Source organism: Rhododendron vialii, chromosome 3a (genome assembly GCF_030253575.1).
Source record: "Rhododendron vialii isolate Sample 1 chromosome 3a, ASM3025357v1".
NCBI classification, from domain to species: Eukaryota; Viridiplantae; Streptophyta; class Magnoliopsida; order Ericales; family Ericaceae; genus Rhododendron; species Rhododendron vialii.
In genome coordinates, this window is record NC_080559.1 from 35,205,588 (window position 1) to 35,229,765 (window position 24,178).

The 24,178-nt window shown below is 39.7% G+C and overlaps 4 long non-coding RNA genes across 7 annotated transcripts; 1 reads left to right on the forward strand and 3 right to left on the reverse strand.

The window, feature by feature from the left end:
- Positions 1-376: 376 nt before the first annotated feature.
- Positions 377-2,702, reverse strand: LOC131320862 (uncharacterized). Its single transcript, XR_009198382.1, has 3 exons — positions 2,446-2,702; positions 1,253-1,317; positions 377-606 (listed from the first exon to the last, which is right to left on the reverse strand). It is a non-coding gene; the product is annotated as an uncharacterized LOC131320862 (long non-coding RNA).
- A 1,798-nt stretch (positions 2,703-4,500) lies between these two features.
- Positions 4,501-14,078, reverse strand: LOC131320856 (uncharacterized). 3 transcript variants are annotated; one of them, XR_009198373.1, is made up of 3 exons: positions 13,958-14,078; positions 12,573-12,637; positions 4,501-5,441 (listed from the first exon to the last, which is right to left on the reverse strand). It is a non-coding gene; the product is annotated as an uncharacterized LOC131320856 (long non-coding RNA). The 3 variants fall into 3 exon arrangements; XR_009198372.1 differs by lacking the exons at positions 12,573-12,637; positions 13,958-14,078 and adding an exon at positions 7,034-7,392 and having other exon boundaries at positions 4,501-4,731; positions 5,377-5,441; XR_009198374.1 differs by lacking the exons at positions 12,573-12,637; positions 13,958-14,078 and adding an exon at positions 7,034-7,145.
- LOC131320860 (uncharacterized) lies at positions 8,884-15,899 on the forward strand. 2 transcript variants are annotated; one of them, XR_009198379.1, is made up of 4 exons: positions 8,884-9,469; positions 10,598-10,662; positions 11,309-11,562; positions 15,829-15,899. It is a non-coding gene; the product is annotated as an uncharacterized LOC131320860 (long non-coding RNA). The 2 variants fall into 2 exon arrangements; XR_009198380.1 differs by lacking the exon at positions 15,829-15,899 and having other exon boundaries at positions 10,598-11,529.
- A 6,976-nt stretch (positions 15,900-22,875) lies between these two features.
- Positions 22,876-23,968, reverse strand: LOC131320864 (uncharacterized). Its single transcript, XR_009198384.1, has 2 exons — positions 23,752-23,968; positions 22,876-23,106 (listed from the first exon to the last, which is right to left on the reverse strand). It is a non-coding gene; the product is annotated as an uncharacterized LOC131320864 (long non-coding RNA).
- Between the last annotated feature and the right edge of the window lie 210 nt (positions 23,969-24,178).

The window sequence follows — 24,178 nt, forward strand, 5'->3', positions numbered from 1 at the left end:
TCCCCAAAGATAACCACAATCACATACTAGTTCATCTAGAACCAATAAAACCATCTTCACGTAACACTAAACCATTATGTTTCACATATACATATACATTCATTTCGGTCATTTCCAACACCAAATATGAATTTATTTTCTATGACTATCAAATGTAGTTTCTAACATTTTCCAAAGAATACAAAACCCTTCCGTACGTGCTTTTAACTTTTCAACGATATACCACATATCACAACCATAATACCATACTAGCCATGTACACATACACAACCAGATGCAAGTAGTATATAGATACATACTCACTACTTATTCAAATTTTTCATAAGTAATCGTTATAACCAAATACACCAACCACACCACACTCTACAACCAATCAGAATACAACTTAGCGGAAGACTTCTCACTTAAAATACAACCAAGTCAACGCCAAAACCTCAACTCACAAGTTATAAAAAATATCCCTCTCTCCAATTAATTACAAAACATGTAGTTAACTTCTAGACGAATCAGCTACACAACAATCTAACCAAGGACATCACCCAACACGAGTCTCAGCACTCTCCAAGGCGTTGACCAGTAGTGGACCCACTCTAAGCCACCTGCTACCTGGCAGTCCAAAAAGGAAAGCCAGAGTGTGTGAGATATAGAAATGCTCAATAAAATGTCACAATACCCAAAAGAATATCAATAAGAATATTCACCACCAACATAACTGCAATACCCATATGAGTACATTAGTTATAACCACCACATCTGCCAAAACATAGCAATATTATTCAATAAACAACCACATAACAATAACGGCATGAATGTAAATCACACGAAACTCAACATAAGTACTCAATCGTATAACCACATGTATAAACACCAACATACAGTGGCACGTCTGCCACATCCCATGTACCCAAGGAATTGTGTCCCGCACACCACACTCCCATTCACCGTTAATTAGACGGCACGGCCCACGATATGGTGTGACTCACTCCACAATCCTTTCGCGGGTACAATCAACATACAACAAGCATGCATACCATTAGCTAAAACAACATATAGCATGGTAGACAAATTTCCATCACATATATCCATATCAATAGCTAAACCTCGATTAGCATGATATCATTGATATATAATCACCTCCACTGCATTATTTACATATCAATAATCATATTGAAAGCTAAAACACCATTAGCAAGATATATACATACCACCATAGCAATATCTTATTGAGAAGAACCATATCAGACATACTCACCTTTCATTCGACTGGAGTATGCCAAACTTACGGTTTCGGCACCTCCTAAAAGACCGGCTCGTTACCTAGCCACAAGTTAACCCATATTAGCATATGAACATCTAGGAATGTTAAACCAAATGCTAGACTAACAAATCATAACATGCCTTCTACATTAGCTAATGGGCAAACACTACACAAAGTCACCAAAATCTCTAGAGGTGTCCGGGAGTACCCACGTATCCGGGAGACCTCATACATCTTTTCCATACTCCAAGGTACTCCAACACACCCAAATATATCAAATATAAAGACCCATAAGTGTACAATCTCAACCAAACAGCCCAACGCAACAAAACAGTAAAAACTGGTGCAAAGGCAGAATTTATGTCAACTTTAGATGCAAATCTGTTATCGCTCGGACATACCCATGATGCATGGGATGTATCGTTGGAAAGCTCTATGTGTCTAGTTTCTAACAAAACAAACGGTGTGTCATTTTGAGTCCCGAGCTAGGAGTTATGGCCATTATACCAAAGTCTGTCGCTGCTGCCAGATTCTACACGGGAATAAGTAAAATTGATTGAAAAATCATAACTCTTTCATCCTAAACCCAAAAATATTGAAACCAACACCCAAAGTTGCACCACTACAAGCCCTACGCTCAGTTAAAATCCCAGGTTCAGAAACGAGAGGAAATTAACCCAACAATCCAAAGAAAACAGTTTCGCAACCATTTTCGCACCTATCAACCAACCCAGCCTTAGAAATTCACCAAAAATTGTATACTTAACCAAATTACTTGATTCCAACGCCAATCTCTTCTTAACTTAAATATGCAGCTCCTGTAAAAGACCCAAAGCCACCCAAAATGTTCATCATGCCCAGAAAGTTAAAAGAAGACAGCCACGCACAAAATCGCACATCCAGCAAACAGCCAGTATTCAAAAATTCATAACTAATTGTGTGATTATTGGTTTTGCATGATCTTGGTACCGAAATCTTCGTATTGAAACGTACTTTTACAGTTATGAAGACACCAAAAATTGATTCCTAACAGAAAGGCCCCCAAAAGGCAGATTACCAGAACCCACGAAATTTGACCCAAAACCAAGAACTTTGTCAATTTCCTTCCAAAACTCAATCCATTGAGAATCTAACCACACAAATATAAAATTAAACATAGATTACACTTCTAGAGTACAAGAACTTACTTGTCACCGAGTTGGATCGTCGAAAACGGACCTCTCCTTCCTCCCTCCCCTTAGCCGAGACCTCCTCCTCCCTTTCTCTCCCCCTCTCTCTCTCTCTCTATGTCGGCAGAATGAGGAAATATCCTCCTGATGACTATTTAGTCACTTAGGAAGAAATCCCATATGGTCACCTCTCCTCTCAACTTATGCTCCAAACCAATAACAATTCTCCATGTAAATCACACCAAAGCCCCTCATAGAATCCAACAAATACAAATTAAACCCTAAACCTCAAAATTAAATCGAAACCCTAAATATCCTGGGACGGGTGTTACAACTCTCCCCCACTTGGAATATTTCGTCCCCGAAATAATACCTCATAACCATATCCGACAAAGTCTGAGTTCCTTGACATGCATAAGCACATACTCTCCATAACGTCATGAACCCTCCAATCCCTTTACTTCTAACACACAAAACACTATCTGTAAGATTTTTAACTTCCACCGTATTTGATCTTTTCAACTAAACAGAAGTATTCATATCCCCTTAACATTTCTTTAGGCGTTATGCCCAGAATATTACCACACTAGATGTGTACATACCCAATAAATCCACTTCATTTAGAAAGTTTAACATTCTCTACACACGTTTAACACATTCCAAAAGTTTTCAGTTTTTACACATTTAACACTTTCCACACCATGAACGGATAACAATCATTTTAAACTTCTAGCAATACATATATCTCTATGTGAGTATCATCCTCTTAGCATGCACAAATCATACACGTACCCAATCACACACCAATGAAGCCATGCTACTGCCATACACACACACACACACCCCCTTTTTTTTTTTTCAATATCTTTCAAAATTCACCACAAAACCCACAACTTTGACTAGAAAGGATGTCAAGTTCTTGTGGTCTGATGAGTGTGAGAGCAGTTTCCTTGAGTTGAAGAAACGGTTAGTATCAGCACCGGTTTTAACGATTCCGGTTGGTACGAATGACTTTGTAGTCTACACCGATGCTTCATTACAGGGTTTGGGTTGCGTTTTGATGCAGCGGGGTAAGGTTATTGCCTATGCGTCGAGACAGTTAAAAACTCACGAACACAATTATCCTACTCATGACTTGGAGTTAGCAGCTGTGGTATTCGCTCTCAAATTATGGAGGCATTATTTGTATGGAGTATCGTGTGAGATCTATAGTGATCATCAAAGTCTACGATATTTATTCACGCAGAAGGAATTGAATTTGAGGCAACGGCGATGGATGGAGTTAATAAAGGACTATGACTGTTCAATTCATTATCATCCAGGAAAGGCAAACGTGGTGGCTGATGCGTTAAGTCGAAAGACAACAGGAAGGTTGACTTGTATACAGTGTTCAAGAGTTTCTGTATTTACTGAGTTGAAACAGATGGGGGTGGAGTTTTTATTGGGGAGCAATGGAGCTTTGTTGGCACGTTTTAGTGTTCGACCTGTTAGGAATCAATTTTTGATGTCTTCATAACTGTAAAAGTACGTTTCAATACGAAGATTTCGGTACCAAGATCATGCAAAACCAATAATCACACAATTAGTTATGAATTTTTGAATACTGGCTGTTTGCTGGATGTGCGATTTTGTGCGTGGCTGTCTTCTTTTAACTTCCTGGGCATGATGAACATTTTGGGTGGCTTTGGGTCTTTTACAGGAGCTGCATATTTAAGTTAAGAAGAGATTGGCGTTGGAATCAAGTAATTTGGTTAAGTATACAATTTTTGGTGAATTTCTAAGGCTGGGTTGGGTGATAGGTGCGAAAATGGTTGCGAAACTGTTTTCTTTGGATTGTTGGGTTAATTTCCTCTCGTTTCTGAACCTGGGATTTTAACTGAGCGTAGGGCTTGTAGTGGTGCAACTTTGGGTGTTGGTTTCAATATTTTTGGGTTTAAGATGAAAGAATTATGATTTTTCAATCAATTTTACCTGTCACGCCCCGCCCCGCAAACGGCACCCAGAGTGGGCCCGAGTCAGCGCGGCCACGTGAAATTCCACACAATAGACCACACCACACTCTACAACCAATCAGAATACAAATTAGCGGAAGACTTCTTACTTAAAATACAACCAATTCAACGCCCAAAACCTCAACTCACAAGTTATAATAAATATCCCTCGCTCCAATTAATTACAAACATTTAGGTTAACTTCTAGACGAATCAGCTACACAACAATCTAACCAACGACATCACCCGAGACTAGTCTCAGCACTCTCCAAAGCGTTGACCAGTAGTGGACCCACTCTAAGCCACCTGCTACCTGGCAGTCCAAAAAGGAAAGCCAGAGTGTGTGAGATATAGAAATGCTCAATAAAATGTCACAATACCCAAAAGAATATCAATAAGAATATTCACCACCAACATAACTGCAATACCCATATGAGTACATTAGTTATAACCATCACATCTGCCAAACATAGCAATATTATTCAATAAACAACCACATAACAATAACGGCATGAATGTAAATCACACGAAACTCAACATAAGTACTCAATCGTATAACCACATGTATAAACACCAACATACAGTGGCACGTCTGCCACATCCCATGTACCCAAGGAATTGTGTCCCGCACACCACACTCCCATTCACCGTTAATTAGACGGCACGGCCCACGATATGGTGTGACTCACTCCACAATCCTTTCGCGGGTACAATCAACATACAACAAGCATGCATACCATTAGCTAAAACAACATATAGCATGGTATACAAATTTCCACCACATATATCCATATCAATAGCTAAACCTCGATTAGCATGATATCATTGATATATAATCACCTCCACTGCATTATTTACATATCAATAATCATATTGAAAGCTAAAACACCATTAGCAAGATATATACATACCACCATGGCAATATCTTATTGAGAAGAACCATATCAGACACACTCACCTTTCATTCGACTGGAGTATGCCAAACTTACGGTTTCGGCACCTCCTAAAAGACCGGCTCGTTACCTAGCCACAAGTTAACCCATATTAGCATATAAACATCCAGGAATGTTAAACCAAATGCTAGACTAACAAATCATAACATGCCTTCTACATTAGCTAATGGGGCAAACACTACACAAAGTCACCAAAATCTCTAGAGGTGTCCGGGAGTACCCACGTACCCGGGAGACCTCACACATCTTTCCATACTCCAAGGTACTCCAACACACCCAAAAATAGCAAATATAAAGACCCATTAGTGTACAATCTCAACCAAACAGCCCAACGCAACAAAACAGTAAAAACTGGTGCAAAGGCAGAGTTTAGGTCAACTTTAGATGCAAATCTGTTATCGCTCGGACATACCCATGATGCATGGGATGTATCGTTGGAAAGCTCTATGTGTCTAGTTTCTAACAAAACAAACGGTGTGTCATTTTGAGTCCCGAGCTAGGAGTTATGGCCATTATACCAAAGTCTGTCGCTGCTGCCAGATTCTACACGGGAATAAGTAAAATTGATTGAAAAATCATAATTCTTTCATCTTAAACCCAAAAATATTGAAACCAACACCCAAAGTTGCACCACTACAAGCCCTACGCTCAGTTAAAATCCCAGGTTCAGAAACGAGAGGAAATTAACCCAACAATCCAAAGAAAACAGTTTCGCAACCATTTTCGAAATGAACCATCTCTAGCGTGTACCTCTCAAACTCTTAAGAATCTTCCCACCGCCAACTTACGATAACTTACGATATAGCAAGATTGACATACTACATAACAATACAACCAAGTGCATATTATGCATTGATAATACAGTAAATAAGTTTAACACAACATCTACTGTTACTTACACCCAACGTAATTCAATATTGAAAATACCTCATAACCATATCCGACAAAGTCTGAGTTCCTTGACATGCATAAGCACATACTCTCCATAACGTCATGAACCCTCCAATCCCTTTACTTCTAACACACAAAACACGGCCCACATGAGACACCGTCAGTGCCAGCACAATCTGCCATGGGAGAATTACCATTTGCTGCTCCATGAACTGAGCCATATCAATAACCTGCTTTAACAACTCAAACCACCAACAACAAACATAGTGCTAAGTATTAAATACTCCCACGATAGCCACCCACTAACTCCTTCTCGACAGTAACAACAACCTATGGTCCACTACCAAAATTCCCAATCGACTCTCAACACAGAGACTAGAACGTACTAGCTCTGATACCAACCTGTAAAAGACCCAAAGCCACCCAAAATGTTCATCATGCCCAGGAAGTTAAAAGAAGACAGCCACGCACAAAATCGCACATCCAGCAAACAGCCAGTATTCAAAAATTCATAACTAATTGTGTGATTATTGGTTTTGCATGATCTTGGTACCGAAATCTTCGTATTGAAACGTACTTTTACAGTTATGAAGACATCAAAAATTGATTCCTAACAGAAAGGCCCCCAAAAGGCAGATTACCAGAACCCACGAAATTTGACCCAAAACCAAGAACTTTGTCAATTTCCTTCCAAAACTCAATCCATTGAGAATCTAACCACACAAATATAAAATTAAACATAGATTACACTTCTAGAGTACAAGAACTTACTTGTCACCGAGTTGGATCGTCGAAAACGGACCTCTCCTTCCTCCCTCCCCTTAGCCGAGACCTCCTCCTCCCTTTCTCTCCCCCTCTCTCTCTCTCTCTCTGTCGGCAGAATGAGGAAATATCCTCCTGATGACTATTTAGTCACTTAGGAAGAAATCCCATGTGGTCACCTCTCCTCTCAACTTATGCTCCAAACCAATAACAATTCTCCATGTAAATCACACCAAAGCCCCTCATAGAATCCAACAAATACAAATTAAACCCCAAACCTCAAAATTAAATCGAAACCCTAAATATCCTGGGACGGGTGTTACAACTCTCCCCCACTTGGAATATTTCGTCCCCGAAATAATACCCGCCACAAAGTCAACAAAAAACCAACCTCACAAGGTTACCAACACCATCCCCAAAACAAACACCTTCACCAACTTACACAACTCATCCACATGTAAACAAAAACCAAACTTCAAAAAGAATAAATCCAACCTCTAAAACCCTTCTCCCATGAATTCAATTCACCTCTAACTAGATGCCAGGTAGGGAATTGAACAACAAAATCATAAATTCAAGTAAAGAAGATCATGAATTACCTTACAAAGTTTCCAATTCAACCTAGCTCTCACTTCCCCTTTCTCTTCTCCTTCTTCCACCGCTTCTCCACGCTGCTCTCTCTCTCTCTCTCTCTCTCTCTCTCTAACGTAGAAATCAGAACTTCCTTTGGGTTTGTTTTTTTTCTTTCCTTTTGTTTCAATGAATCACACACACCTCACCAAACAAAACACACGGCACACATGCACCACACTTTGGAAGAAAATTGCACTTTAGCCCTTAAGTTATTAAATATAACATTTAAGCACCTCAAAGATAAATAGATGTTACACCCTCCCCCTCTTAGGAAATTTCGTCCCCGAAATTAGAACCACCAACCTCACACTAGTGACAACCAAACTATAAGGTTACCCAAACAGTCTTGTCCCATGACCAATTCTAGCAACACAATCATCATAAATCGCTAACTACACAACTTCATAACACCTTGATATGTGCAGCACCTTTCAAAAGATAATGCATACGGACAAAACATATAATTACTTTAACTACACCTTAAGCATTCATAACAAAGTGATTAAGTTTAACCATACATCTACTGTTACCTACACCCGACGTCATTCAATATTGAAAATACCTATCACCATATCCAGCAAAGCCTGGGCTCCTTGGCACGCATTAGCACATACTCTCCACAATGCCATGAACCATTCAGTCCATTTACTTCCAACACATAGAACACAGCCCATATAAGACACTGCCAGTGCCAGCACAATCTGCCATGGAATAATTACCATTTGCTGCTCCATGAACTGAGCCATATCAATAACCTGTTTCAACAATTCAAACCACCACCAACAACATAGTGCTAAGTATTAAATACGGACACGTACTCGACAGACACAACACCATATGGTCCACTACCAAACCCCCAATCGACTCTCAACACAGAGACTAGATCGTACTAGCTCTGATACCAAGCTGTCACGCCCCGCCCCGCAAACGGCACCCAATGTGGCCCCGAGTCGACGCGACCACGTGACATTCCACACCAAAAAGCCATGCTACTGCCATACACACACACACACACCCCCTTTTTTTTTTTTCAATATCTTTCAAAATTCACCACAAAACCCACAACTTTGACACTAACCTTCCAAATTCAAAATGAACCATCTCTAGCGCGTACCTCTCAAACTCTTAAGAATCTTCCCACCGCCAACTTACGATAACTTACGATATAGCAAGATTGACATACTACATAACAATACAACCAAGTGCATATTATGCATTGTTTTTGGTGGTGTTATTGAGTTTGAGGTTGGGTGTTGTGTGGTTGCTGAGTAATTTTGAGTGTATGCATGTTTGAGATTATTTTCTTTGAGGTGAGATTTCGGTAGAGGTTGGATTTATTCTTTTTGAAGTTTGGTTTTTGTTTACATGTGGATGAGTTGTGTAAGTTGGTGAAGGTGTTTGTTTTGGGGATGGTGTTGGTAACTTTGTGAGGTTGGTTTTTGTTGACTTTGTGGCGGGTATTATTTCGGGGACGAAATATTCCAAGTGGGGGAGAGTTGTAACACCCGTCCCAGGATATTTAGGGTTTCGATTTAATTTTGAGGTTTAGGGTTTAATTTGTATTTGTTGGATTCTATGAGGGGCTTTGGTGTGATTTACATGGAGAATTGTTATTGGTTTGGAGCATAAGTTGAGAGGAGAGGTGACCATATGGGATTTCTTCCTAAGTGACTAAATAGTCATCAGGAGGATATTTCCTCATTCTGCCGACATAGAGAGAGAGAGAGAGGGGGAGAGAAAGGGAGGAGGAGGTCTCGGCTAAGGGGAGGGAGGAAGGAGAGGTCCGTTTTCGACGATCCAACTCGGTGACAAGTAAGTTCTTGTACTCTAGAAGTGTAATCTATGTTTAATTTTATATTTGTGTGGTTAGATTCTCAATGGATTGAGTTTTGGAAGGAAATTGACAAAGTTCTTGGTTTTGGGTCAAATTTCGTGGGTTCTGGTAATCTGCCTTTTGGGGGCCTTTCTGTTAGGAATCAATTTTTGGTGTCTTCATAACTGTAAAAGTACGTTTCAATACGAAGATTTCGGTACCAAGATCATGCAAAACCAATAATCACACAATTAGTTATGAATTTTTGAATACTGGCTGTTTGCTGGATGTGCGATTTTGTGCGTGGCTGTCTTCTTTTAACTTCCTGGGCATGATGAACATTTTGGGTGGCTTTGGGTCTTTTACAGGAGCTGCATATTTAAGTTAAGAAGAGATTGGCGTTGGAATCAAGTAATTTGGTTAAGTATACAATTTTTGGTGAATTTCTAAGGCTGGGTTGGGTGATAGGTGCGAAAATGGTTGCGAAACTGTTTTCTTTGGATTGTTGGGTTAATTTCCTCTCGTTTCTGAACCTGGGATTTTAACTGAGCGTAGGGCTTGTAGTGGTGCAACTTTGGGTGTTGGTTTCAATATTTTTGGGTTTAGGATGAAAGAGTTATGATTTTTCAATCAATTTTACTTATTCCCGTGTAGAATCTGGCAGCAGCGACAGACTTTGGTATAATGGCCATAACTCCTAGCTCGGGACTCAAAATGACACACCGTTTGTTTTGTTAGAAACTAGACACATAGAGCTTTCCAACGATACATCCCATGCATCATGGGTATGTCCGAGCGATAACAGATTTGCATCTAAAGTTGACATAAATTCTGCCTTTGCACCAGTTTTTACTGTTTTGTTGCGTTGGGCTGTTTGGTTGAGATTGTACACTTATGGGTCTTTATATTTGATATATTTGGGTGTGTTGGAGTACCTTGGAGTATGGAAAAGATGTATGAGGTCTCCCGGATACGTGGGTACTCCCGGACACCTCTAGAGATTTTGGTGACTTTGTGTAGTGTTTGCCCATTAGCTAATGTAGAAGGCATGTTATGATTTGTTAGTCTAGCATTTGGTTTAACATTCCTAGATGTTCATATGCTAATATGGGTTAACTTGTGGCTAGGTAACGAGCCGGTCTTTTAGGAGGTGCCGAAACCGTAAGTTTGGCATACTCCAGTCGAATGAAAGGTGAGTATGTCTGATATGGTTCTTCTCAATAAGATATTGCTATGGTGGTATGTATATATCTTGCTAATGGTGTTTTAGCTTTCAATATGATTATTGATATGTAAATAATGCAGTGGAGGTGATTATATATCAATGATATCATGCTAATCGAGGTTTAGCTATTGATATGGATATATGTGATGGAAATTTGTCTACCATGCTATATGTTGTTTTAGCTAATGGTATGCATGCTTGTTGTATGTTGATTGTACCCGCGAAAGGATTGTGGAGTGAGTCACACCATATCGTGGGCCGTGCCGTCTAATTAACGGTGAATGGGAGTGTGGTGTGCGGGACACAATTCCTTGGGTACATGGGATGTGGCAGACGTGCCACTGTATGTTGGTGTTTATACATGTGGTTATACGATTGAGTACTTATGTTGAGTTTCGTGTGATTTACATTCATGCCGTTATTGTTATGTGGTTGTTTATTGAATAATATTGCTATGTTTTGGCAGATGTGGTGGTTATAACTAATGTACTCATATGGGTATTGCAGTTATGTTGGTGGTGAATATTCTTATTGATATTCTTTTGGGTATTGTGACATTTTATTGAGCATTTCTATATCTCACACACTCTGGCTTTCCTTTTTGGACTGCCAGGTAGCAGGTGGCTTAGAGTGGGTCCACTACTGGTCAACGCCTTGGAGAGTGCTGAGACTCGTGTTGGGTGATGTCCTTGGTTAGATTGTTGTGTAGCTGATTCGTCTAGAAGTTAACTACATGTTTTGTAATTAATTGGAGAGAGGGATATTTTTTATAACTTGTGAGTTGAGGTTTTGGCGTTGACTTGGTTGTATTTTAAGTGAGAAGTCTTCCGCTAAGTTGTATTCTGATTGGTTGTAGAGTGTGGTGTGGTCTTTTGTGTGGAACGCCACGTGGCCGCGCCGACTCGGGCCCACTTTGGGTGTCGTTTGCGGGCGGGGCGTGATACCAAGCTGTCACGCCCCGCCCCGCAAACGGCACCCAGAGTGGGCCCGAGTCAGCGCGGCCACGTGGCATTCCACACAATAGACCACACCACACTCTACAACCAATCAGAATACAAATTAGCGGAAGACTTCTCACTTAAAATACAACCAAGTCAACGCCCAAAACCTCAACTCTCGAGTTATAATAAATATCCCTCTCTCCAATTAATTACATAACTTTTAGGTTAGCTTCTAGACGAATCAGCTACGCAACAATCTAACCAAAGACATCACCCGACGCTAGTCTAGCACTCTCCAAAGCGTTGACCAGTAGTGGACCCACTCTAAGCCACCTGCTACCTGGCAGTCCAAAAAGGAAAACCAGAGTGTGTGAGATATAGAAATGCTCAATAAAATGTCACGATACCCAAAAGAATATCAATAATCATAACCACCACATTCTCCAAACATAGCAATATTATTCAATAAACAACCACATAACAATAACGGCATGAATGTAAATCACACAAAACTCAACATAGGTACTCAATCGTATAACCACATGTATAAACACCAACATACAGTGGCACGTCTGCCACATCCCATGTACCCAAGGAATTGTGTCCCGCACACCACACTCCCATTCACCGTTAATTAGACGACATGGCCCACGATATGGTGTGACTCACTCCACAATCCTTTCGCGGGTACAATCAACATACAACAAGCATGCATACCATTAGCTAAACAATATATAGCATGATATACAATTTCGACCACATATATCCATATCAATAGCTAAACCTCGATTAGCATGATATCATTGATATATAATCACCTCCACCGCATTATTTACATATCGATAATCATATTGAAAGCTAAAATACCATTAGCAAGATATATACATACCACCATAGCAATATCTTATTGAGAAGAACCATATCAGACACACTCACCTTTCATTCGACTGGAGTATGCCAAACTTACGGTTTCGGCACCTCCTAAAAGACCGGCTCGTTACCTAGCCACAAGTTAACCCATATTAGCATATGAACATCTAGGAATGTTAAACCAAAAGCTAGACTAACAAATCATAACATGCCTTCTACACTAGCTAATGGGGCAAACATTACACAAAGTCACCAAAATCTCTAGAGGTGTCCGGGAGTACCCACGTACCCGGGAGACCTCACACATCTTTTCCATACTCCAAGGTACTCCAACACACCCAAAAATATCAAATATAAAGACCCACAACTGTACAATCTCAACCAAACAGACCAACGCAACAAAACTCCCAAAACAGGAACGACAACCACAACCAGCCTGTCTTATTTTGGCCATATCTAATTAAACAACATGAATTCCAGGGCGACACTTAAACCATTGAAAAGTAGACTTCTTCTTCTTTGAATCCATAGGTCATACATCAAAAACAGAGTTCGGGTAACCTAACTACGGCCTTACGATTATAGCTTCAACATAACAGTAAAAACTGGTGCAAAGGCAGAATTTAGGTCAACTTTAAATGCAAATCTGTTATCGCTCGGACATACCCATGATGCATGGGACGTATCGTTGGAAAGCTCTATGTGTCTAGTTTCTAACAAAACAAACGGTGTGTCATTTCGAGTCCCGAGCTAGGAGTTATGGCCATTATACCAAAGTCCGTCGGTGCTGTCAGATTCTACGCGGGAATAAGTAAAATTGATTGAAAAATCATAACTCTTTCATCTTAAACCCAAAAGTATTGAAACCAACACCAAAAGTTGCACCACTACAAGCCCTGCACTCAGTTAAAATCCCAGGTTCAGAAACGAGAGGAGGTTAACCCAACAATCAAAAGAAAAACCGATTTGCAACCATTTTCGCCCCAGTCAACCAACCCTGCTTTAGAAATTCACCAAAAATTGTATACTAAACCAAATTACTTGATTCCAACGCCAATCTCTTCTTAACTTAAATATGCAGCTCCTATAAAAGACCCAAAGCCACCCAAAATGTTCATCATGCCCAGAAAGTTAAAAGAAGACAGCCACGCACAGAATCGCACATCCAGCAAACAGCCAGTATTCAAAGATTCATAACTAATTGTGTGATTATCGGTTTTGCATGATCTTGGTACCGAAATCTTCGTATTGAAACGTACTTTGACAGTTATGAAGACACCAAAAATTGATTCCTAGCAAAAGGGCCCCCAAAAGACAGATTACCAAAACCCACGAATTTGACCCAAAACATGAACTTTGTCGATTTCCTTTCAAAACTCAATCCATGGAGAATCTAGCCACACAAACATGAAATTAAACATGGATTACACTTCTAGAGTACAAGAACTTACTTGTCACCGAGTTGGATCGTCGAAACCGGACCTCTCCTTCCTCCCTCCCCTTAGCCGTGACCTCCTCCTCCCTTTCTCTCCCCCTCTCTCTCTCGCTATGTCGGCAGAATTGGGAGTCGGCAGAATTGGGAAGAATCTGATGGCTATTTAGTCACTTAGGAAACTTCAAAACAAGGTTAGTCCACAACATATATATCATTGATGGCATGCGAATATGACAATATGCAAGACATGTCGTGATTTAATAGACACATTGTCTATTTCCTCACAACACCACTGACACTCCAGTCGACTGGACTGACTTAGACACGAAGCCATAATGCATGAACATGTTATCAAATCAAACAACAATAAAGTTATACCTGTTCCATTCTCTCAGAATGGTTTTCAATAACACCAACACTCTGCTCCAGTTTCACTTCTGCGAAGTTATCCCATTTCCCATCTGACCACTGCAACTGCTTATAGGCATTGCCCATTCTCCCAACACAACTCAATCCCGACCTGATTTGTATTTCCCCAGACTTGTATCATTTCAACTTGTTAACCGAACAATCCCAACCATAGCTCACCCTTGTAGCATCCCGACATTCACAGTTACCATTTGTAGCTGATTTCCCCTAGAAGTTAACCTAAATGTTTGTAATTAATTGGAGCGAGGGATATTTATTATAACTTGTGAGTTGAGGTTTTGGGCGTTGAATTGGTTGTATTTTAAGTAAGAAGTCTTCCGCTAATTTGTATTCTGATTGGTTGTAGAGTGTGGTGTGGTCTATTGTGTGGAATTTCACGTAGCCGCGCTGACTCGGGCCCACTCTGGGTGCCGTTTGCGGGGCGAGGCGTGACAGGTTGGTATCAGAGCTAGTACGTTCTAGTCTCTGTGTTGAGAGTCGATTGGGAATTTTGGTAGTGGACCATAGGTTGTTGTTACTGTCGAGAAGGAGTTAGTGGGTGGCTATCGTGGGAGTATTTAATACTTAGCACTATGTTTGTTGTTGGTGGTTTGAGTTGTTAAAGCAGGTTATTGATATGGCTCAGTTCATGGAGCAGCAAATGGTAATTCTCCCATGGCAGATTGTGCTGGCACTGACGGTGTCTTATGTGGGCCGTGTTTTGTGTGTTAGAAGTAAAGGGATTGGAGGGTTCATGACGTTATGGAGAGTATGTGCTTATGCATGTCAAGGAACTCAGACTTTGTCGGATATGGTTATGAGGTATTTTCAATATTGAATTACGTTGGGTGTAAGTAACAGTAGATGTTGTGTTAAACTTATTTACTGTATTATCAATGCATAATATGCACTTGGTTGTATTGTTATGTAGTATGTCAATCTTGCTATATCGTAAGTTATCGTAAGTTGGCGGTGGGAAGATTCTTAAGAGTTTGAGAGGTACGCGCTAGAGATGGTTCATTTTGAATTTGGAAGGTTAGTGTCAAAGTTGTGGATTTTGTGGTGAATTTTGAAAGATATTAAAAAAAAAAGGGGTGTGTGTGTGTGTGTATGGCAGTAGCATGGCTTCATTGGTGTGTGATTGGGTACGTGTATGATTTGTGCATGCTAAGAGGATGATACTCACATAGAGATATATGTATTGCTAGAAGTTTAAAATGATTGTTATCCGTTCATGGTGTGGAAAGTGTTAAATGTGTAAAAACTGAAAACTTTTGGAATGTGTTAAACGTGTGTAGAGAATGTTAAACTTTCTAAATGAAGTGGATAACTTGAGTATGTACACATCTAGTGTGGTAATATTCTGGGCATAACGCCTAAAGAAATGTTAAGGCGGTATGAATACTTCTGTTTAGTTGAAAAGATCAAATACGGTGGAAGTTAAAAATCTTACAGATAGTGGTTTCGTGTTGCGTTGAGCTTGGTGTATTTGGTTATAACGATTACTTATGAAAAATTTGAATAAGTAGTGAGTATGTATCTATATACTACTTGCATCTGGTTGTGTATGTGTACATGGCTAGTATGGTATTATGGATGTGATATGTGGTATATCGTTGAAAAGTTAAAAGCACGTACGGAAGGGTTTTGTATTCTTTGGAAAATGTTAGAAACTACATTTGATAGTCATAGAAAATAAATTCATATTTGGTGTTGGAAATGACCGAAATGAATGTATATGTATATGTGAAACATAATGGTTTAGTGTTACGTGAAGATGGTTTTATTGGTTCTATATGAACTAGTATGTGATTGTGGTTATCTTTGGGGAGATAAGTGTTGGTGAGTATTTCTATGTCTTATTTCATGTACAGATGAGTTGGAAAACTTTAGTGAGTTAGTTGTCGAATGTAGCGATAAGGAATGAGATGAGAAAATTGGGGTATTAGTTGTTGGAGGTGGAGTAGGTAAGGGTGATAGTGTGTTTAATGGTTGAATTTGTGAGTTGAGAATCGCATGTTGGGCGAAAGAGATCAAACAGAAGGGGAAATCAGCTACAAATGGTAACTGTGAATGTCGGGATGCTACAAGGGTGAGCTATGGTTGGGATTGTTCGGTTAACAAGTTGAAATGATACAAGTCTGGGGAAATACAAATCAGGTCGGGATTGAGTTGTGTTGGGAGAATGGGCAATGCCTATAAGCAGTTGCAGTGGTCAGATGGGAAATGGGATAACTTCGCAGAAGTGAAACTGGAGCAGAGTGTTGGTGTTATTGAAAACCATTCTGAGAGAATGGAACAGGTATAACTTTATTGTTGTTTGATTTGATAACATGTTCATGCATTATGGCTTCGTGTCTAAGTCAGTCCAGTCGACTGGAGTGTCAGTGGTGTTGTGAGGAAATAAACAATGTGTCTATTAAATCACGACATGTCTTGCATATTGTCATATTCGCATGCCATCAATGATATATATGTTGTGGACTAACCTTGTTTTGAAGGGACATGTTACAACAGAACTGAGTTTGGATTTCTGGAACAGAATTCGGGAGTGGCACTGGGTTGACAATGAGACGTGGAACAGTGTTGAAATTTTGGTTGTGATGGAATGATGGAAAGGGCGTTGGGGTTTATGAGGAAATGCATAGAGGAAGTAGATTAAGTGAAGCATAGGTGATTGTTACGGTCAGATGTGAAATTTTAAGTGATAGTTGAGATACGATGGTAGTAAGTTTTGTGATGAGTTGAAGGTTAGGAAGATTAGGTGGGTTGTTGATTCGTGTTAGTATGTGTTGGGATGGATCGTATACTAGTATATACAAATTTCTTGAGGTGTTGTTTGTGTGTGATGGATGTGTTTGTTTGGTGTACCTAAGTGATAAAATGGTTTATGGACCATGATCATATAATATACATATAATATTGTTTGAAGATCGATGTTTGTTGGTGTATCAAGTAGTGTGATTATGCTAATTGATAGTATGAGGTTAAAACTTAGTTTTCCTGAAAGGTCATACTCATGTTTTGAGAGTGTGTGGTGGTATGGGAGTCATGAGAGTTTATTAAGTTGGTGCTGATGTTGAGATTGCGTTATATTGATTTTAACGAGAGTTTGGGAGTTTTGGTTGGAATTTACCCTATTAAAGGATAAGCTTATAAATTTCCTACGGTGGAATTGTGTGAAATGATGAAAGTGGTTTTGGCATGTAGGTGTGTTGGGTACCGTGTTGTGTGTTAGTTGTTGTTGAGAGAAGTGATTGATAGGGCTGGTGCGAAGTATGAATTGTCCTTGCTAAGGAAGTTACTGGTGTTGGGATATGTGGAGCTTTGACAAGAGTTGGAGATTTGTTTTTGGTGGTGTTATTGAGTTTGAGGTTGGGTGTTGTGTGGTTGCTGAGTAATTTTGAGTGTATGCATGTTTGAGATTATTTTCTTTGAGGTGAGATTTCGGTAGAGGTTGGATTTATTCTTTTTGAAGTTTGGTTTTTGTTTACATGTGGATGAGTTGTGTAAGTTGGTGAAGGTGTTTGTTTTGGGGATGGTGTTGGTAACCTTGTGAGGTTGGTTTTTTGTTGACTTTGTGGCGGGTATTATTTCGGGGACGAAATATTCCAAGTGGGGGAGAGTTGTAACACCCGTCCCAGGATATTTAGGGTTTCGATTTAATTTTGAGGTTTGGGGTTTAATTTGTATTTGTTGGATTCTATGAGGGGCTTTGGTGTGATTTACATGGAGAATTGTTATTGGTTTGGAGCATAAGTTGAGAGGAGAGGTGACCACAGCCACAAGTTAACCCATATTAGCATATGAACATCTAGGAATGTTAAACCAAAAGCTAAACTAACAAATCATAACATGCCTTCTACACTAGCTAATGAGGCAAACATTACACAAAGTCACCAAAATCTCTAGAGGTGTCCGGGAGTACCCACGTACCCGGGAGACCTCACACATCTTTTCCATACTCCAAGGTACTCCAACACACCCAAATATATCAAATATAAAAACCCATAAGTGTACAATCTCAACCAAACAGCCCAACGCAACAAAACAGTAAAAACTGGTGCAAAGGCAGAATTTAGGTCAACTTTAGATGCAAATCTGTTATCGCTCGGACATACCCATGATGCATGGGATGTATCGTTGGAAAGCTCTATGTGTCTAGTTTCTAACAAAACAAACGGTGTGTCATTTTGAGTCCCGAGCTAGGAGTTATGGCCATTATACCAAAGTCTGTCGCTGCTGCCAGATTCTACGCGGGAATAAGTAAAATTGATTGAAAAATCATAACTCTTTCATCTTAAACCCAAAAATATTGAAACCAACACCCAAAGTTGCACCACTACAAGCCCTACGCTCAGTTAAAATCCCAGGTTCAGAAACGAGAGGAAATTAACCCAACAATCCAAAGAAAACAGTTTCGCAACCACTTTCGCCCCAGTCAACCAACCCTGCTTTAGAAATTCACCAAAAATTGTATACTTAGCCAAATTACTTGATTCCAACGCCAATCTCTTCTTAACTTAAATATGCAGCTCCTGTAAAAGACCCAAAGCCACCCAAAATGTTCATCATACCCAGAAAGTTAAAAGAAGACAGCTACGCACAGAATCGCACATCCAGCAAACAGCCAGTATTCAAAAATTCATAACTAATTGTGTGATTATCGGTTTTGCATGATCTTGGTACCGAAATCTTCGTATTGAAACGTACTTTTACAGTTATGAAGACACCAAAAATTGATTCCTAGCAGAAGGGCCCTCAGAAGACAGATTACCAAAACTCATGAATTTGACCCAAAACATGAACTTTGTCAATTTCCTTCCAAAACTCAATCCATTGAGAATCTAACCACACAAATATAAAATTAAACATAGATTACACTTCTAGAGTACAAGAACTTACTTGTCACCGAGTTGGATCGTCGAAAACGGACCTCTCCTTCCTCCCTCCCCTTAGCCGAGACCTCCTCCTCCCTTTCTCTCCCCCTCTCTCTCTCTCTCTCTGTCGGCAGAATGAGGAAATATCCTCCTGATGACTATTTAGTCACTTAGGAAGAAATCCCATGTGGTCACCTCTCCTCTCAACTTATGCTCCAAACCAATAACAATTCTCCATGTAAATCACACCAAAGCCCCTCATAGAATCCAACAAATACAAATTAAACCCCAAACCTCAAAATTAAATCGAAACCCTAAATATCCTGGGACGGGTGTTACAACTCTCCCCCACTTGGAATATTTCGTCCCCGAAATAATACCCGCCACAAAGTCAACAAAAAACCAACCTCACAAGGTTACCAACACCATCCCCAAAACAAACACCTTCACCAACTTACACAACTCATCCACATGTAAACAAAAACCAAACTTCAAAAAGAATAAATCCAACCTCTACCGAAATCTCACCTCAAAGAAAATAATCTCAAACATGCATACACTCAAAATTACTCAGCAACCACACAACACCCAACCTCAAACTCAATAACACCACCAAAAACAAATCTCCAACTCTTGTCAAAGCTCCACATATCCCAACACCAGTAACTTCCTTAGCAAGGACAATTCATACTTCGCACCAGCCCTATCAATCACTTCTCTCAACAACAACTAACACACAACACGGTACCCAACACACCTACATGCCAAAACCACTTTCATCATTTCACACAATTCCACCGTAGGAAATTTATAAGCTTATCCTTTAATAGGGTAAATTCCAACCAAAACTCCCAAACTCTCGTTAAAATCAATATAACGCAATCTCATCATCAGTACCAACTTAATAAACTCTCATGACTCCCATACCACCACACACTCTCAAAACATGAGTATGACCTTCTAGGAAAACTAAGTTTTAACCTCATACTATCAATTAGCATAATCACACTACTTGATACACCAACAAACATCGATCTTGAAACAATATTATATGCATATTATATGATCATGGTCCACTAACCTTTTTATCACTTAGGTACACCAAACAAGCACATCCATCACACACAAACAACACCTCAAGAAATTTGTATATACTAGTATACGTTCCAACCCAACACATACTAACACGAATCAACAACCCACCTAATCTTCCTATCCTCAACACACTACAAAACTTACTACCATCGTAGCTCAACTATCACTTAAAATTTCACATCTGACCGTAACAGTCACCTGTGCTTCCCTTAATCTACTTCCTGTATGCATTCTCTCATAAACCCCAACGCCCTTTCCATCATTCCATCACAACCAAAATTTCAACAATGTTCCACGTCTCATTGTCAACCCAGCACCACTCCCGAATTCTGTTCCAGAAATCCAAACTCAGTTCTGTTGTAACATGTCCCTTCAAAACAAGGTTAGTCCACAACATATATATCATTGATGGCATGCGAATATGACAATATGCAAGACATGTCGTGATTTAATAGACACATTGTTTATTTCCTCACAACACCACTGACACTCCAGTCGACTGGACTGACTTAGACACGAAGCCATAATGCATGAACATGTTATCAAATCAAACAACAATAAAGTTATACCTGTTCCATTCTCTCAGAATGGTTTTCAATAACACCAACACTCTGCTCCAGTTTCACTTCTGCGAAGTTATCCCATTTCCCATCTGACCACTGCAACTGCTTATAGGCATTGCCCATTCTCCCAACACAACTCAATCCCGACCTGATTTGTATTTCCCCAGACTTGTATCATTTCAACTTGTTAACCGAACAATCCCAACCATAGCTCACCCTTGTAGCATCCCGACATTCACAGTTACCATTTGTAGCTGATTTCCCCTTCTGTTTGATCTCTTTCGCCCAACATGCGATTCTCAACTCACAAATTCAACCATTAAACACACTATCGCCCCTACCTACTCCACCTCCAACAACTAATACCCCAAATTTTCTCATCTCATTCCTTATCGCTACATTTGACAACTAACTCACTAAAATTTTCCAACTCATCTGTACATGAAATAAGACATAGAAATACTCACCAACACCTATCTCCCCAAAGATATCCACAATCACATACTAGTTCCTCCCCAAAGATATCCACAATCACATACTAGTTCATATAGAACCAATAAAACCATCTTCACGTAACACTAAACCATTATGTTTCACATATACATATACATTCATTTCGGTCATTTCCAACACCAAATATGAATTTGTTTTCTAAGACTATCAAGTGTAGTTTCTAACATTTTCCAAAGAATACAAAACCCTTCCGTACGTGCTTTTAACTTTTCAACGATATACCACATACCACATCCATAATACCATACTAGCCATGTACGCATACACAACCAGAAGCAAGTAGTACATAGATACGTACTCACTACTTATTCAAATTTTCATAAGTAACGTTATAACCAAATACACCAAGCTCAACGCAACTCGAAACCACTATCTGTAAGATTTTCAACTTCCACCATATTTGATCTTTTCAACTAAACAGAAGTATTCATATCCCCTTAACATTTCTTTAGGCGTTATGCCCAGAATATTACCACACTAGATGTGTACATACTCAATAAATCCACTTCATTTAGAAAGTTTAACATTCTCTACACACGTTTAACACATTCCAAAAGTTTTCAGTTTTTACACATTTAACACTTTCCACACCATGAACGGATAACAATCATTTTAAACTTTCTAGCAATACATATATCTCTATGTGAGTATCATCCTCTTAGCATGCACAAATCATACACGTACCCAATCACACACCAATGAAGCCATGCTACTGCCATACACACACACACACACCCCTTTTTTTTTTAATATCTTTCAAAATTCACCACAAAATCCACAACTTTGACACTAACCTTCCAAATTCAAAATGAACCATCTCTAGCGCGTACCTCTCAAACTCTTAAGAATCTTCCCACCGCCAACTTACGATAACTTACGATATAGCAAGATTGACATACTACATAACAATACAACCAAGTGCATATTATGCATTGATAATACAGTAAATAAGTTTAACACAACATCTACTGTTACTTACACCCAACGTAATTCAATATTGAAAATACCTCATAACCATATCCGACAAAGTCTGAGTTCCTTGACATGCATAAGCACATACTCTCCATAACGTCATGAACCCTCCAATCCCTTTACTTCTAACACACAAAACACGGCCCACATAAGACACCGTCAGTGCCAGCACAATCTGCCATGGGAGAATTACCATTTGCTGCTCCATGAACTGAGCCATATCAATAACCTGCTTTAACAACTCAAACCACCAACAACAAACATAGTGCTAAGTATTAAATACTCCCACGATAGCCACCCACTAACTCCTTCTCGACAGTAACAACAACCTATGGTCCACTACCAAAATTCCCAATCGACTCTCAACACAGAGACTAGAACGTACTAGCTCTGATACCAACCTGTCACGCCTCGCCCCGCAAACGGCACCCAGAGTGGGCCCGAGTCAGCGCGGCCACGTGAAATTCCACACAATAGACCACACCACACTCTACAACCAATCAGAATACAAATTAGCGGAAGACTTCTTACTTAAAATACAACCAATTCAACGCCCAAAACCTCAACTCACAAGTTATAATAAATATCCCTCGCTCCAATTAATTACAAACATTTAGGTTAACTTCTAGACGAATCAGCTACACAACAATCTAACCAACGACATCACCCGAGACTAGTCTCAGCACTCTCCAAAGCGTTGACCAGTAGTGGACCCACTCTAAGCCACCTGCTACCTGGCAGTCCAAAAAGGAAAGCCAGAGTGTGTGAGATATAGAAATGCTCAATAAAATGTCACAATACCCAAAAGAATATCAATAAGAATATTCACCACCAACATAACTGCAATACCCATATGAGTACATTAGTTATAACCATCACATCTGCCAAACATAGCAATATTATTCAATAAACAACCACATAACAATAACGGCATGAATGTAAATCACACGAAACTCAACATAAGTACTCAATCGTATAACCACATGTATAAACACCAACATACAGTGGCACGTCTGCCACATCCCATGTACCCAAGGAATTGTGTCCCGCACACCACACTCCCATTCACCGTTAATTAGACGGCACGGCCCACGATATGGTGTGACTCACTCCACAATCCTTTCGCGGGTACAATCAACATACAACAAGCATGCATACCATTAGCTAAAACAACATATAGCATGGTATACAAATTTCCACCACATATATCCATATCAATAGCTAAACCTCGATTAGCATGATATCATTGATATATAATCACCTCCACTGCATTATTTACATATCAATAATCATATTGAAAGCTAAAACACCATTAGCAAGATATATACATACCACCATGGCAATATCTTATTGAGAAGAACCATATCAGACACACTCACCTTTCATTCGACTGGAGTATGCCAAACTTACGGTTTCGGCACCTCCTAAAAGACCGGCTCGTTACCTAGCCACAAGTTAACCCATATTAGCATATAAACATCCAGGAATGTTAAACCAAATGCTAGACTAACAAATCATAACATGCCTTCTACATTAGCTAATGGGGCAAACACTACACAAAGTCACCAAAATCTCTAGAGGTGTCCGGGAGTACCCACGTACCCGGGAGACCTCACACATCTTTCCATACTCCAAGGTACTCCAACACACCCAAAAATAGCAAATATAAAGACCCATTAGTTCTACGTGACAAGCGGTTGTTCGGGAAGCTTAGTAAATGTGCATTCTGGTTGGATCGTGTGGAATTCTTGGGGCACGTAATCTCTTCTGATGGAGTTTGTGTGGATCCTAAGAAGATTGAGGCGG